This window comes from Pogonomyrmex barbatus, unplaced genomic scaffold, assembly GCF_055798465.1.
Source record: "Pogonomyrmex barbatus isolate J1 unplaced genomic scaffold, ASM5579846v1 scaffold7, whole genome shotgun sequence".
NCBI lineage: Eukaryota > Metazoa > Arthropoda > Insecta > Hymenoptera > Formicidae > Pogonomyrmex > Pogonomyrmex barbatus.
The window spans coordinates 4,129,141-4,140,927 of NW_028297171.1; positions in this window are offsets into that span (position 1 = coordinate 4,129,141).

Sequence of the window (11,787 nt, forward strand, 5' to 3'; positions counted from 1 at the left end):
TAATGAATGTTTTATTTTAATACAGAGTATAAAAATAAAAATTTTATAAATTTCTGTCAATTAGAAATGTCAAAAATCAAACATTTTATTAAAATCTGAATACTGCATAGATAATATCTCGATTGTTGTAGTGGCACACAACTGGTTGACTATTAATCTCGACTTGAACTGGATATGTCTCTATGTATGGCCGTGTTGATCTTGATTCTTTCATTTGATAGACACGCAATGGAGAAATGATTCAATCAATATGATGACTAATTACGCTTCTGATAGTAACATGTAACATGTGAGCACTTTTAAATCTGTAGCAGTATATGAATCAATTAATTTTAATGGCAAAAATGCCAAACATATTTTAGGAAATAACGATTATAATATAATTAAAGGAAATATTCCGATTCGGCGGAATTTCACTAATTCGTTTACAATTACTAAACTCGATAAATAATAAGAATACTTTATATAGGTATGCAAAAAAGGTCCATTTAAAAATGTTTCAAAAACAGTACGAGCCAGCGGTTCCCCTGATTTTTAATTCGATTGCATTTCCCGAGCAAGCGAAATTTATTCCGCGTACGGGCTTATGCCGCAGGCGTACGAGGCAAATGTATTTAATTCGTGATTAAGGCGATCGATGAATTGCAAATCCGGCCGTTAGTCAGCCGTCACAGTGTTTAATGCTTTTTGGCTTCTGCATGCGCGCTCTCGTGAAAGCTCCGCCGAGTCACCGTCAGCAATCTCCGCGCGAATGGAATTTCAATCTCCGCGCAAATGGAACACCGTGGTCCCATGGCGTAAAGGTCATCAACCGACGAGGAGGTGTACGAGCCAGCGGACGGCTTGATGATGCTCCGGGTCGTGGCGGTCGGAACGGTCATTATCCGGGCTAAGTTGTCGGTTATTACCGTGACCCGAGTAAAGTGCTCCATATTCCGCGTGTAGCCTGTCCGAGCAACGAGATAATACGCGTATAGACCGCGTCCTCGGCATCGAGGCAACGATTTAAAGTCGGCGCACCACGGGCATGCCACTTACCTTGGACTCCTGCCCACGTCCCGCGTCACTATCAAAACTATCATTGCATTCTATTTTTGGCAATTGAGAACCGCTAACTACGTAACAGTACAAGAAAGGATATCATTATCTCTGGTAGAACGGAATTTTTAATATCATGGAATTTAATTAAATCATTGATCATATTTATATTTGATCTTCAAAGGCAATGTGAAATTCCATATTGCTTCTTTTAAAATTTTCAACGGAATTTTTTTTAATGTCGTATAAATAATTATGATACCATAATTTGATCAAACAAAAGAATTCAAATTGATTTGTTAATTACGAAAGATAATTTTATATCATGATTTTATTGCGAGTAAAATTTAATCATGAAGTACGTCATGTATTTCCGCGAGCATTCCTGCGATTTTTTTCGCAATTCATTATGGAGTCTATTAGGTGAAATTATTATAGAGAAACCGCAGCGTTATTTTTCGCTTGTGTCATGCGACGTTTTTCCAGAGACGATTAGACGGTGTGTCTCATCCGAGAAATGTTGCGTGAATTCGCGAAAATTGCACGGGAAATTCGCGAAAGCGGCACATACGGAAGTGCATACAATGAATCGACAACGAATCGTCGAAATAATCATTCTTTCGTAACGGCGGAAAGATTCAGTAAGTCACTCAGTCACTAGTCGACCATTGAGGCGTGGGATTGGATCTCCAGAGGTGCGACGAGAAAGCTAATGAGAACTCGTTGCACAACACGGCCAATTTATCTTTATGTTTCCAAGACGATATTTTCGTACGCGTATCCTCGGGGCGGGTCCTCGTAAAGGCGTCACGCCTTTTTTACACCCTTGCGACACTTCCCTTCTCGCGGACGCGAGAAATAATTCTCGTTACGCAATCACTACCCACGCTTGTTAAATTAGAGGCGGATTGTCTCTGCGTCGAGATTAGTTCGTTTTTGTCGAGAGGCGTATCGAAAGCGAGCGGGCAACGAGGATACCGGTTCGTCATCGACATCATTAAACGTCAGAGTTGTCAACTCGCCTACGAAAGCAACGGGGTATCGATGGGAAGATTCATAAATGTAGTGATAAAACGTGATATCTCCAGATTGAAATGTCAGTCAACTTTTATTTTTTTGTCAACGTATAATATGATTTTTTTTTCTTATATACAAAATGTTAATCTCTACAATAAGTTTATCCTATCGGTAAATCTATTTTTTTTTTTTTGTCGAATCGCTCTCGTCGAGAATATCTCCCTCGGATCATACTGCTATAAATACTCCTCTGCGATAACGAGCGCGGATAACTCGACATTGTGCGGGATAAAAATCATACCAGTCCACTTGCGCGATAACTGACCGGCGTGGCGAAGATACGCAAGATACATCGAGAAATTCTTTCACGATAAAGTTCTTCATCGTTTCTCGGGAGCGAGAGAGAGAGACTGGTCGTCCCAGTCTTGTCCCGATCTGTCCAATAATTAATCGACGCAAGTATTGGTCCCGCGGATATAATTAGTGTCCGGTCCCTTCGCTAGGCCTCAGAACTATGTTTTAGGTTCTTCATTTAAATTCTTTTACCAAGTTTTGTATTTAATAATCGACCTAAAGAGGATCACTTTGGACTCTTTTTAGACCATATCATAATATCTAAACTATTTTCATCGTCCTGCGCGTATGATGTTTGTTAATTACCCTTATTAAAATTTTATCGTAATAAATTTTGCCCCGCGTTTCAGCATCTGCGGATTTTTATTACAGAAACGAATTAATTGGCGTTTTCCTGCGGGGAATTTCTTTAGGTAAAACTGGTCTCGTATGCGTGCGCACGATGGCGGAGATAATATTCCCCGCGTGTTTCTCGTTTAATCAACTCCAAACGTGGATTTCGTTTGTCGTGATACACCTAGCTTTTCGCAAGCGGATCCCTTTAGTTATCTGTATCGCGTAACGAGAATTTCGTCCCGATGCGAATATATGGGCAAGAGGGATGCAGCCGTGTGCGCAGTCCGGGTCAGGGGGCAGCACGTTTCTCTCATTATGTTCCTCGCCTCTTCGAAATCCTAACTGTATAATGCACTCACCCCGCCTAAGGAATCGCCATCACCACCACCACCATCGTCGTCGCCGTCGCCGCCGCCGCCGCCGTACATGGAACGCAGGAACGTGGTCGATTATTTCGCCGAGTCCTCGACGAGGGAGCGTGCGAGAAGGTCGAACCCTGTTGCCGATGCGAGTTAAGGGTCTTCTCGGGAATCGGTCATAGTGGTAATTTACGGCAACGGAAACGACCAACGTCGCTTCGATCAATAAATCCTGTCGATTTTCGCGAGACATAAATTACGACTTTTGCGAATAAGTAGAGAGAGAGAGAGAGAGAGAGAGAGAGAGAGAGTTCAAGATAAGATTTTTATTTCCGCAGCTACGAATAAAACGCGCAGCCCTTCGTTAGCCCGACAGAAAAACTTTCGGAAGTTTTTATATTTATATTAATTAGAGATTTTTTTTAAATTTTATTTTAACGAATTTTACATTAAACTTGGCGGCCGCGGCTCGTTATTTCATCGTGGATAGGAACAACGTAATATGACCTACACGTAGAATATCGGCGTCGTGTTTTCTAGTGAAGCAGCTGCGCCGTGGAAACGAAATGGAAATTCGCAAATTGCCGTTCGTGTTAAGGCAGGTTAACATACATACAGTAGCAAGGAGATTCCCGAAGGAGACTCGAAATCGCCTCTCCGCGTCCACGAATTCCACGATTAGTCCTACTCTCTTTTTCTTTCTCTTCTCCTCCTCCTTCTCCCCTCTTTCTCTCGCTCGCTCGCGTGCGAGAGATGAGCGCGTGAGATGTTAAAGACCGAGAGGTTTGCGATTCTTCCTCTCCCTCGTGGCGATGATCCACGAACGCGGGATGCATGTCGGGTAAGTACGTAACCCCGAGGTGCTTTCTTAGAACGTAGGGCTTATTAATCGGCGATAATGCACGGCAAGGTTGCCATGCGATAGCGCCGGAGTCACGCCATCTCGAGAAACGCCGCTTGCCGTGCCTTCTAATATACGACATCCACTTTTCTGATATACGACTACGCTACGATGATGGAAAGTATATTCTGATATTTTTCCGCGTAGTAGAACTATGCGAATAACGAAGATGCCGTTGCGTGGTAAATTTCCGGTCGACCGGTTGTTTTAGGAAAACTGTTAAAGGAGGAAGTGTATATTAATGCGCGAAAAAAATGGCTGTGATTGTTACAACAATATTTCCTACGATTGAAAAAGAGATACATGTGCATTCGAATTATATTAATATTATGTTATTAAGTATAGCTGTTAAGGTATGCCATTTATACGATTCTGACAATCGTAGTTCTTACGATAAGCAAGTTTGATTAAAATATACGATTGTCTTATTACTCTCTTTTTACTGTGCTCTGCAGAACGAATAATTGAGAAATCTAAAGGATATATTTAGGTAAAATACACCGGATACAACACTGAGAATTTAATTCCATTACAGTTACAAAATAGATTACCACCAACTTGCGAAGAATTTTCACGTAAAATAAAATAAGAGAAATAAAATGTGTATTACATCATGATGTTTATTATGCATGTTATTGTTGATATGAGTATGAGTAAAATTTGTAAAACAGCTTTTCTTTGAAGCTTTTCTTTGATTTATGAAGGCTTTGAGGATTCTATGTCATTTCATTTTCAAAATAAAATATTTTTAAGTTACATTTTTAGGTTACTACTTACAAGAGCTAGAAATAATCATTACAGTTATAAGCATACAGCTGCTAGCTCACTATGATTTTTGTAACTCTTTTGGATAGATAAAAAGTAACATTCTGTTGTGGCAACCCTAATCTGTTCTCCGTACGTCTTATTTTTACGATACGCTGTATCCTCGTATATATATCATTAGTTAATTACACCGTGACTGGAGTTTGATTTATCATCCTTTGAATTGAGGCATAAAATATGACGAGGCTGTGACAGTTGAAAAGATAAAACTTACATAATGTAATACCGTGGCGTAATCATCCGGCCTGATCTTATCTATAGATATCTATAGATTGGAATTAGTCTTTTGCGCGATGATGAAAAAATAAAGTCCAGCGGTCACCGGTTTGAAGGCGATTTTAATTGGCACGTAGAGCCGCGCTCGCCCCGTAAGTTGTTGATCATGATAATGACATTTGCACGGGACGCTGGATCGGCGTTTGCGGAACCGATCTAGCCGTAATCCGTTAACGAAACCAACCTCAATTAAGTCGGAAACCGATAATGAGGTTTGCCGCGCGCCATCGAGACCGGCACAAGGTACACGACTAGTCGCCGCGACTTATCTACTTTCACATTCCGCTGAGCGCGAAACGATTTGCCTCCGGTGTTTTATTAACGTGCTTTAATTGCGAGTGCAACAACCCGCCGTATTCGGCGACGATTAATCTCGTTTGTCGGCCCCGCGCGCATTTCCCGATGTCAACGTGTAATTCCAAGCGTCAGTGCAATCTCGCTTGAGAAAAATCTCCCCGCGCCGCTCGTGATTGATTTGTAATTAATTCCCGGAGCAAAATTGTATGCCTCGCAATATCCCAATGAACCAATTTCGCGTATTAATTATCATCGGTTTGATGAAACATTAAAGATATTCTGATAAAATGTCTCCATTTTATTACGCATTGGCGCATTTTATAATGCGAACATTTTTTAACAATTAAAATTATTGCAATAACAAATTATTTTTATTTAAATATTGTCATTGATTATCGATATATACAAATTACGAAAGAGAATAAAGAAAACTATACATACATCGTTATCTTCAAAATTATCTTTTGTTTTAATATTTGCAGTTTTTCTAAAGAAAGGGAAACAAATACATTTAATTTTTTTTTTTTTTTTTTTTTTTTTTTATCTGAAAGATATTATTGCACAAAGACCATTACGCAAGAAAATTGAATCTTTTCATAATTAATGTTACGATAGATTTTAATGAAATCGTAGAAAGCGTTAATTAGTAGTAGTAGGTAATTTAGAAGTGGTAATTTAGAAGTGGTAATTTAGAAGTTTGATGCTTACAATGCATTTCTTCCGCGGGATTGCATTTTTATATAAATATGTGATTACGAGAGACTACTGCACTTATTGATTGCAAGTATGCGAGCATATAATGAAACGTAATATCTATCAAAAGAATAATGTAATTACTAAGATAACACATAATTACTAAGATGACATGCCTGTCAAGATGTTTTTTTTTTTTATTATGATCCATTGCAAAAAGAATCAACAATAATGTTGATTTGCCTTCTCACAGTCATTCCCTTACATTTATTTTAATGCCTTTTAAACGATCATTAGAAGAAATACTGCGGACTTCCGCGTCCTTTTAGCTGATCATCAAAGATCCGTCGGTGAAGTTTGCCGCTGGTCCAACGGTCAAGAACCTCGTGTGTGCACGAGAAAAGAAAATATCAACGGGCGCAAAAGGAAGAATCTTTCTCGCGGGTCACGTACACACGATGTCGTCAGCCGACGAAAGATCTTAAAGGCACGCTCACACCGCTCGCATCTATGTGAATTTGGCATCAACTTGAAAAAAAATTTCAAATATGCACTTAATTAAGCTTGGTTTGAAATGTTTTCAGAAATGACTAAGTTAGCTCTCGCTCCTGTTTTAAAATTTCGGCACAGTCATCCCCTTAAAGGTACAAAGTAAACGATGGTACAAACAATGCTCAATCAGATGGCATTTGGAAAATAGTAATATCTTAATATAGGATGCTAGAATTGTTTTAATTTTTTTATATTTTTCAATCCCTTCAGGTATAAATGGAAAGTAAGGTGGTACAAATCATAAATCAAGCTTAATTAAACGCATATTTGAAATTTTTTTTTTTCTTCAAGATGGATACCAAGTTCACATAGGTCCCTGTCGCGTAAACGCGAAACCAACGATTTGCGACCTGATTGCAGTCGCGGGGGATTTTATTTATTAAGCGGATTAATTGCCACGATTAGTTATCCGGGACACGCGTGCGTTCTTCCTCGTGCGCGCCTCGCCACGCAAGGACGCAGAAATTCGCAGGATATTTGAGATTCACAGGATTTACAACGCCTCCGGAATAGCAGTTACTCACAAGTAGCGGGGAGATTAAAGGCTTATTACGGACTGCGACGGACGATTAATGAGCTGGCTACTATAACTTTGCTCGGCGCTGCCTAGCCCCATGTAAAATAAATTCGTCGGCTTCTGATTACAACAAAAAGTATGCGCCGCGGGTGTGTTCCGCTATTTATCGCGGCCCATTCAAATCTGCGGTGTTCGAGGTGTTCTAATCGTGGGCGTCGTAAAGCCGAGCTTATGTTCAATTTCTAGCGAGTGATGCCAGCTGCGTCGTTAATAAAGAATATATTATTGTATTACAATCGACGTATCAAATTCACGGTCAGGTTAATACCGAACGTCTATTTGAACCTCGAGACTTGTCACGTAGAATTTATTCGATTCCGCTTTGCATTAATATCAATATGCAAAAGAAAAGAGAAATAGCAAGATTTTTCTCTTTAAACTTTTCTCTCTTAAGATTATTAAAACTAATTTTTAAAAGACATATGAGAATTAAATATTTACTATCATAAAGTTCAATTCTTTCAAATATATTTTAATCAAATTTTTCACGCTGGAATATTATATATATATTGAAACAGAAATTGTAACCACATCTAACACATCTAAAAGATCCGAATTGTAAAATATATCGGAATTTTTTTATTAGCAATTAATGTTATAAAAAACCAGATGAATTTTTCGAATAGAAACGCAACAATATAAGTAAAATGCACTAAATCTCGTGTCATTAAGATAATTTTGAGTAAAAATTGATAATAACAATAATTTGATCGCAATCTTAATGAAAAAGAGGAAGATGAGAAATTCATATGACTGTTTAAACGAAAGCGAATCCGGTGAAACACGACACGAATCCGCGTGATGCGAATTCACTCTTTACAATCGCCGCGTCACCCACCATGATGACCTTGACGTAATCTTCCTTTCTGAGTTTGATGACCCTGACAATCTCATTGGGATTCTGTGAGGGCGAGTGTAAGCGTCCTTTTGGTGAAGTCATACGATTGAGAGAAGCGCGTCACATTATCGAATGGCACACAGGCATTAAAGCCGAATTTAATAAGCGGTTTCGTCTCTTGGTTGACGTGCAATTCGCACGTTGATTGGGAGTTGTAATTAGTGTAATTAGTATCGGTGGCTAAACATATCACAACAGGATGTTTCGAGATACATTGCCATTGATAAATTAGATCGAAACTGTCAATGACATCAACAAATGCCAGACTGTATTCTCTCTTTCTCTTTCTTTCTCTCCTCCCCTCCCTCCCTCTCTCTCTCTCTCTCTCTCTCTCTCTCTCATATTTTTTTTCTATTATCATTTATTTTATCATCTTCGATATTATTTTGCTAGTTTTAATTGTTCCAAAAAATGTACACTTTTGATAACGAATATTATTTTAATATCATTTCGGGACGACATTTTTATTGAAAATTTTCTCTCTTCTTGTTACTTTTAATATAGATTGTACGCATATGCACAACTCCATTAATTTTGTTATGCACGCTATTATGCGTGAAAGAATCTAATGTTCTTTAAGAAATTGCCGTTTTTTATTTTGCTAAAAAAATAGGGTTGATTAGATAAAAAGGATTATTTCGTAGCACATTAAAATCACGCGAGGCTGGAATCGCCCGAGGCTACGCCAATCGCATCGGAAGCGGCAATATCATTGGTTGTACCTGAGACAGGACAGAAGTATTCGGAAGCATTCTGTGTGCGTTACGTACACAGAATCCCATTAATGACATCCAACGAAAAGCCAAACAAACGTTATAATGTATTCTCGAAACTGCCACGTCACTGTCGACACTCCTGGCCATAAACTCGTTTACGTTAAGAAGTTCTACAGGCGAAATCACACTGATAAATTAAGGGATTACGTAAATTTGAAAACAATACGAGCGAAACAATTATACAGGTTTTATATTTTTCCCGTGAAAACAATGCGCGATGTTAAATGCGCATAAAATCAATATCTTATTTCTAGTCTCTAACGCAACTAATAAAATTTTGCTGACTTTGACGATAGCTCTGTCAATTATGTGTGAAAACCGAATGCTAATTTCATAAAAGTTATACTGATACCGTTATTTATAGCATAATACATCGTTATTATTTTTTACGCCCGCTAACGAGTACTCGTAATTATTTCACGGTAGTTTATCGAGATTGCTGTATAGACATAATACGAAAACGAATTTGGTTATAAATATTAATTAATTAATTGCATACAATGTACTATACATATTATAGCTTGTTTTTAATGAGAACTTATGAATCTCGATATCTTATCGATTACTTATCGATATTTTATCGAAAATAAACAGGATTAATAATATATTAATTGATGATTATTTACAACTAATATTTGTTCACAGTCATATGTTTTAATTATATTTATAAAAATTGACACAACGCAATCAAATAAAGAAAAAATAAAAATAAATTATAAAAATTATCCAAAGTTATATTACATTTTTAACATAAATTCTATAAAATTCAGAATCAATGAGACATCAACATATTTTACACTATTTTTATGAATTTTCATGAATGAGTTCACATGAATGATACGTGAACTTTACGTGTCGTTATTAATGATATAATCTTTTCTTTGATGAGTTGTATATAATTACAGATCATGTACTCACTTTTTTTTTTATTCAATGCTTCATTCTTTGATGTGACATTCCATATGCAGTGATCGTTCTGCAATCTTACTTGTATCCTTTGTGTCTCTCGTTTCATTTCAAGAACAAAATTAACAGAACAAAATTCGCGAATGACGTAAAAAAGGTGAAAAAAAAAATAAAAAAAAATAAAACAAAATTCTAAATAGGATATTCCCCGAGAGACATGATTCCGCCGAGGTATCCTGCGGAGCATCCAGTTTTGCTTTGGAATGTGTGAGAAAGAAATTACTGCCACAAAGACATCCGTTATGGTCGCGCGCACCACGCCCGGTGCAACCGAGGACGACGAGTATGTTACATACCATTTCGCCGTTTGGTACACGCATAGAATACGTACGTGGTAGATACTTGCACTTACATACGCATTCGTGTGCGTACGTACATTGGTGTAGATCTTCTTTTACACCAGCGGCATTTGACAACCGTAGAAAACACACTGACTCCGGTGCACTTGCGCGACGGACTGCCCCTCCCTCCCTCTTCTCTCTCTCTCTCTCTCTCTCTCTCTCTCTCTCTCTCTCTCTCTCTTTCTCACTTCAGAGTTGAATACGCACGCATAATGAGCGTGTGAAATTATTATTACTCGCTGCGACGCGATCATGTGTGAATTTTCAAATACGTTGCGTACTGCCCGAGCAGCTTAATTATACAAACTTGCGGGTAGTCCGTCCTACTTGAGCAAAATTATGAGGTCAATGGAGAACACGGTCGGCATTCTAAATAACTATATCCACTTAACAGAAATAGAAAATATTAATTTACCACGCTGTTATAAAACAGAAAATATACATTAAGGAATATAACTATAATATAAAAAAGCGTCAGTAAAGAAATTTTAGTGGAGTGTCATTGATATTTGCAAGTTTTATATCCTTTTATTGTAATTTCCCTTGGGTAGATAGTTAATAAAACTGAACGATCGGCGTAGAAAAATCCTAATGCGCGTGCATGCGAAACGTGCGTTTGTAAATATATAAAGAAGCCATATATACGTATGTGCGTCCGAGGTACTTGTCGTTCTCCTGAAACCTGCGGGCCATTCGAATGCAAAGACCTCCGTAAAGCCCGTGATGCATTGTCGGCCGATAGCCGTTACTCCAGAGAGTCCGGCAGAGGAAAACGACTTTACGATTCACGGCAGGGAAACGAGCCCCCGTCGATATTTCCCCGTATTCGAGACATCCGAATCGATTTGCGTGCGTGTGTACGCACCTTACGTAGGATTTCGCCCGGTGGGACGAACTTTTGGTCAAAAACGTCATTTCTCGAAAAACGATGGTGCATTCGTTCAACGATCCGGTACAAGGCCACAGGCCGAACAATCGTGCACAGATTTTATCTGCCCGTTGCATTTCCATGAAACTTGATTATTACGAAGCGAAGTTGTAAAAACGGACAACATAAAATTATATGTAAATACTATATTACGAGGTAGCAATTTCCTTTAGCAATAATTTAGTAATAATTTATATTGCTTGCTGGTATATTTGTGACAAATCTGAATATATTTGTATATAGATTATTATTATTATTATTATTTGTTGAATATTTTTTTGTAATGTTAAGAGAGTTTAAAAATATTAATGGAAAAAGTCCTTGGCCGAGTAATCATTGAGGCATTTGTACGCGGCCTTCCAACGTGATCTTAGTCGCTCTATTCAAGTAACCGGTGCCGTTTTGCAATCTCCTTGCGTCGAAGATCGCGCTGGCTATTTGTTTGACTTTCTATTGAGCGCCACGTAAGTCCACGTTACATTGCCGCGGAACGATATCATTTCTCAGATCCGTATTGCGAAATACGATGAATGACTCGGTTAATTAGAATGCAATTATTTCGCTTATCTACTTACTTCACGCTTCAGCGATATCTTTTGCGTAAAGGAAAAAAATGCTGATATAAGGAAAATATTTATCCGGCAATAAAATAT